The 6,623-nt window shown below is 29.0% G+C and overlaps 1 long non-coding RNA gene across 2 annotated transcripts; it reads right to left on the bottom strand.

Annotated features, from left to right (window-relative positions):
• Positions 1–226: 226 nt before the first annotated feature.
• LOC135151707 (uncharacterized) lies at positions 227–2,986 on the bottom strand. Of its 2 annotated transcripts, none has more exons than XR_010290591.1 (3): positions 1,429–2,986; positions 1,071–1,136; positions 227–941 (listed from the first exon to the last, which is right to left on the bottom strand). It is a non-coding gene; the product is annotated as an uncharacterized LOC135151707 (long non-coding RNA). The 2 variants fall into 2 exon arrangements; XR_010290590.1 differs by having other exon boundaries at positions 227–780.
• Between the last annotated feature and the right edge of the window lie 3,637 nt (positions 2,987–6,623).

The following is a 6,623-nucleotide window of genomic DNA, read 5'->3' as shown; positions in this document are numbered from 1 at the left end:
GATGATATTCTAAAATTGGCATTCTTAATCCAGGATCAGCAATAAGATTATCCAGTTAAGTTTGTTCTTCACCATCCTTTCTAACTTTTGTGGCACTGGCACCTTCATTTAATTGTTGTACAAGAGGTGTATTTGTTTTATACACAAATTTATCCATTGTCTACCTGACAGAATAAGTGAAGCATATGATTTAGAAAACCTAATAGTAAGTCAGTACTATTAAACGAAAATTTAAATACAAACATATATTATTAAACGAAAATTTAAATACAAATCATAAGAAACCATCACTAAGGGTCATCGTCTAGCCTTGCGCCACTCACTAAAACATCACAAGACTCTCGATAGATCAATAGCTACAACTAGAACTAAGTCTGGTTCTACTAGGTCCCACATTGACCCTACTAGGTCTATCTAAACGCGTCCCGAGGTCCATTGTTTTATTCTATAAGCAGACCAACATACAGAGTATTTGTTGGTAATGGAGTAGCTTCATCTCCAACTCTTATATGTTTTGCCTTGTTCATGTGAGCATGCATGTATGTTTTTTGGACATGATGACTATGGTATCTTCGCATCTGATCTGATATGCTTGGTGGAGTTCGAATAGGTCCCGTATGGTTAATATTTGTCACCTCGCTCCTCATTTGTGAACTTCTTTCAGGATTCTCAAAGCCAGGCATGGAGATGGGTAATACTGCTGTGGCATCATTGGAATGCCTCGAGATATCTTCCCTCCACTCGCCACATCTCTTACCCATGTTCCTCGTTCCCGCTTGTCTACAAAGTTCAAGAGGAATCATCGCACATTAGAATCACATAAAACAATTTTCAAGCCATATGCAAAGCCAGATATATTATTGATACTCGTGTTATAAAAATTATCTTGTATCGACGGGGAGTGAAGCATTAGGGCCATGTCCACTTTCAGTGTTTATCCACTTTATACGGAAGAAAAAACAAAATTGGATGGTTAGACCAACTATTCCAAGAAATCATAACGAAAGTCCTTCAATTTTATGGTGGTAGATACTTTTAGCAGTAACAATAAGTTGATCAACATTAATTACCTGAAAATTGAAGCACCTCCTTCATTGTTTGAGTATAAAGTTGACTTATATTAGTGTTAGTTTTACCTGTGTGATAAAGGATAAAAAAAATATTTAAATCAATCAGTTGTCAATTACAATAATAACGTAATTTAAACAATTATTGACGACTAAATATATTTCAAATTAAACCAAATCAATTCAGGAAAAAAATGATTAAAAATGAAATAATTTACAACAATCGCACGATTATCAAAGATAAAATATGGCCACTTGTAAATTGATATATCGTTAAAGCAGCGTGAACTCGTTATAATTTAACTCTGGATAAAATAAGATCTAAACTAATTACATACAAAATAGAAGAGGGATTACTTACAAGATAGCAAGATGACCCCGTCCAAGATAATTTTATCACGCTTTTTTTTCATTTACGATTGTGGACGAGAAATATGATCGATGATCTGTTATCGAACAAATAGCAGTATATGAAGGTCTATATAGTGATCGAAATTAGAATTGAAAGGTTCTAGATCTAGTAAAAATATGATATATACACACGATGTGTGTTTTTATGTATATGTAGATATAGTTTGTAGATGTGTATATGCTTATTGAGATATATAGATCTTGACGATGGATATAGAAGTATCTAGATGGCTCAAGATCCTGTATTGGGCCGAGAAAAAATTTAGGCCCATTTGAATATCCACAGACGATGTATAAATAAGGTCATGGTGAAAATAAAGAAATTCAAAATTTTCGCACTTAATATAGACATCTGTGTTAAAGATAAATGTACAGATTCATCAAGAAAAAAAATGACTTTCATAAATTCGTGCTAAAATTATAAATTGTTCTCCAATAACCTAATTATAAAACAAAGTTATATGGATATATAAGAAATTTAATATCCATTATTTTACGAACTTAGCTTATTCCCACATACTTTCTCATTTAAAATATTTATTTATATTTGTAGTTTCTCTATTCTAAAAGTCTATATAGTGTTTAAAAAGTAAATTATAATATCTATATATGTATAAGAAAAATTTATATGAAAATCAATATTTTCTTGAAGACAGGAGATCATCATATATGTGTTGCTAATAGAACATGTTTGCAGTGCATATATAGTCTTCATAGTGCTGGATTTTGAGACATAAAGTACAACAGAAGCAGTAATTTAAAATGTGAAAATTCAGAATTTTTGAAATACATCACAGGACTCAGGCGAAAAACAATATTTAATTTGTAATTTAAATGTTTACCTTGAGAAATTTTATGATTTGGATGCTAATGAAAATCTTACCTTTAACCAATCATCACGTATTTTGTCAACATGCAAGTTATACTCCAAACATATCCACACAAAAGCTTGAATGCAGGCGGCATGTACTAGCACCAAAAACACGATTTGTTCTTTCTCTCTTTCTCATATCTATAACTGCTAGGCTTTCAAATTTTCTCAAATTAAATTTGATATTATTAAGGAGTCCATATTGATATTAGTAGCTAGATCTATAATAATACAAAATTTAATTCAATCATTGCCCTTCACAAGATTTTGATAAAGACGACAAATGGTGGTGGTAACACTGTTATGACACACGAAAATTCCGTCAAGAATGAAGCCATTGTCACTACTATCAATAGAATTACAACCCTTTAAGGCGGATTTTGAAGAGGGCCACTTATTGGGTCAAGGGGCAACTGAATTTGATGCGTTTAGGCAAAAAAATTAGGGCTTTGAGAGGGGGTTTTAGGGGGATTTGAACGGAGAGATGAAAAAGGTTTACTAATATATAAGAATAAAATGGGCTTTCGCAGGAGAGCAGAAGAAAGTGTGTGAGATAAATGGGTTTGTGTTCAATTCTTCGATAACTTTCTGGAAGACTTCTTGGTCTCTCATGGCCAATAAAGTATCCAATTTTGAATATCACTTTTAACAAGAATTTTTATATATATATATATATATATATATATATATATATATATATATATATATATATATATATATTTTAACCCTAACATGTTATATTTCAATTCAACACAAACTCTTACGTAACCTTTTCTAACTCTAATTTGTTACCCGACAAATATTTTTTTCATACATATGGAGATATACGAAATATGAAAAATCTGATTTAAAATTAATTGAATAATAAATTATCACATATTAATAACAAAAATATATTTATAAATAGATAATAAATTGTAAAAACCAAATTTTCGTGAGAAATATAATCAGTTGATTAATATAATTTAATTAAAATTTAATTCATTAACACTAAAATACTAATAAAATACTGTCTAAGTTTAAATTATATATATATATATATATATATATATATTTATTTATTTATTTATTTATAATCGGTTCGGTTTTTTCGGTTCGGTTCTAACCTAAAACTGAACCCGTAATCATTATAATCGGTTCGGTTTTTAAATTTTCGGTTTCGATTCGATTCAGTTTTATGCGATTTGATATTTGTCGGTTTTTAATAATTTCGGTTGCGTTTCGATTTTAACTCGGTTTCTTTCTCACCCCTACCCGTAGAGGGTAGGCCCCTATAAGTGTGTGTGATTTATAAATGTAATTTAGATAAGATAAAAAAAACTCGTCCAATGAATACCGTCTTCTCACCTCAGAAATAATATACTTATCCTCAATAAATTTATTTATTAATATTTGAATATGTGTGTGTGAGAGAGAGAGAGAGAAAAGTTCTGGGAAAAAGATTTAAAAATATGATTGTATTTGAAAAAATTTCTAGAATGAATTGAAAATGAAATTATGAAATAAACATAATACAAAAACACATTAGTGCAAAATTATAATATACATTAAACATATAAATTATAAAATAAAATGCATCCTTAAAACTTTACTAACATAAAAGTTGACAAATTAAAATTAAAATAATAATTAGTATTAGAATCCAATCAATTCTTACAAATATTTTAAAAGAATCAAAAATTTAATCACAAGATTAATCAAATAATTACATAATGAAAAATATACCTCTTAAAATAATACATGAAAAGAAAAATAAGATTATCAAGGTATATCAATTTTAAATTTATTTTTTAATAATAAATTAATAAAATATATTTTATAAATTGTCTATACTATACTTTAATAAGCCAACATGGGTATAATTTGTAATCCTAAATTTTGTTCATGTTTTTTTGGTCTAGTCATGTTTTGTGGTCATTCTTATATTATTATCCTGCTAAAAAAAAGGATCACACCAGAAATCTATCTCTTAATAGGTACAAGTCTTAAGCAATTACAAGACTAAAAATCTATCTCTTATAAGTACAAGTTTAAAATAAACTACAACACTAAAAATCTATCTCATAATAAATACAAGAATGACGATAAAATAAAATTATAAATTCATAATTTTGAATATTTTTTTTCAATACAAACACGAATAATTACATATTTTTTCTAACTCTAATCTATTATTACACGACAATATATCTGTTGGTTAATATAATTTAATTAAAATTCAATCCATTAATATTAAAATACTAATAAAATGATGTTACAATTTAAATTATAAAAAATAAATTACGAATTATATAACCGCCCGTGTTTCGCACGGATTAAAGGCTAGTATATATAAAGACATAACAATTTAGTAATTCGCTGCACGTTTTATAAATTTCCAAAACTTTAAGCCTCAGTTTTGAGAGGCCTAATGCAACGATACAATCTGGCATTCGTAGCGGATTAGGCTTGTCATTGCTAATTCTGAATCTTATTGTGCAAGTAATTTAGCATAACTAATTTATATGTTAATTATAATTATATTTTTATATTTTTTTCTTATTTTTATTATAATAAGAGCATCTCCGAGGGCAATATGGACTTGTTTGTTTCGCAGAAGATGCTTCTGGCTTCTGCTTTTCTTTACCCGTTTGTGTAAATAAGTAGAAGCACTTTTAAAAAGGGGACATGTATATACTCCAACGGATTATCTATAATTTTGCTGGTGTAAAATGATACCTAATGGCTCAGTTAATTCTACAAATATAGCCAACCAAACATGGTTGGCTATATTTTTTGCTAAGGGGTGGAGTTGTATAATTTTTAGATAATATCTGCAAGTGCCACCTAGATTCCACATATACAATTTTAGCTAAGGGTTTTTGGAGTTGGAGATGCCCTAATATACTTGAACTTAGGGGTGTCAAACGGATAAAATGGATACGGATTTGCCCATATCCGTATCCGAATCCGCCTACTAAAAATCATATCCGAATCTGGATCCGTATCCGCAAATTTAAAAATAAAAAGATCTGTATCCATATCCGTCGGATATTATCCGGATACGGATAATATCCGGATCCGTTTTAAACTCACCAGCTTTTTTCTTATTCATGCTGTGAGGATTGAGGAGATGATTGATGATGAGGAACCTGCGAAAGAAGATAGTGGGTCACGACTAAAGAGGAAAAAGAGCAAGTCAGTTGGGTCCGATGACGATGATAAATCTCAGAAACAAATTGCTGTCACGAGTCGTATTGATTCTTTGGTCATGGAAAGTGAAGGTGAAGAGATGGATTTCTAATTGAAGTGAAGGATCAGATTAGGTATTTTGTGTTGGGGGTTGAGTGTCAATAGTATTACTGTGCAGCGTGTATCATGTTTGTACATCCTCCTTTCTTTTTGTTTTTAAGTTAATTATTTTTAAATATTAATTCTTATTTAAAATTTATATGATAAAAAATATATATATAATAAATTTATATAAGTACTATTATATATATGCCTATATCCATATCCGTATCCGCAATCTCCGGATTCGAATCCGGATAATATCCGTTTAATTTCGGATACGGATTATATCCGCTTTTTCCCGGATACGGTAACGGATTTTTCGGATGGATATCGGATTTTTCGGATTTTTTTTACAGCCCTACTTGAACTTAGTAAATGTAAAACAACAATAACGAAAAATATAGGAAGTATAAAATAGCGGGGATCCTTATTATGGAAAGGGAGGAAAATAAAATATTTATTTAAAAATTAAATAAAAGATGACGGGTAGTTCCATATAAAATAAGACATGACTAATGATTTTTAGAATGGGCTGATAACAGGGTAATCTAACTTTATTATAATAAATCAACATGGGTAAATTTTAGTTATTATAATTTTTGGCCTGGTACCCTTCCTCTGCAACTACAAGTTTACAACATGTGGAGGTCTATTACTCTTATATTTTTAAACAGTTTCAAATACTAAAAACACGGATGATAATACATTATCATAATATATTTCATGAAAGAAATTATAATGATGTTAAAAATAAAATTATAAAATATAATTTTGCATATCTTTTTTTAACAAGAACCTTCATATAACTCCTTTTAAATCTAACGTGTTTCATTTCAATACAAACACGAATCATCACGCAACTTTTTCTAACTCTAATCTGTTACACGACAAATATCTTTTTCCATATATACGAAAATATACGAAATATGAAAAATCTAAAATTAACTGAATAATAAATTATTACATATTAATAACAGAAAAATATTTATAAATAAATAATA

The sequence above is a fragment of the Daucus carota genome, chromosome 3 (assembly GCF_001625215.2).
Source record: "Daucus carota subsp. sativus chromosome 3, DH1 v3.0, whole genome shotgun sequence".
Classification (NCBI taxonomy): domain Eukaryota; kingdom Viridiplantae; phylum Streptophyta; class Magnoliopsida; order Apiales; family Apiaceae; genus Daucus; species Daucus carota.
Note: the sequence above shows the minus strand (reverse complement) of the source record. Positions and strands in the feature narration are given on the sequence as shown.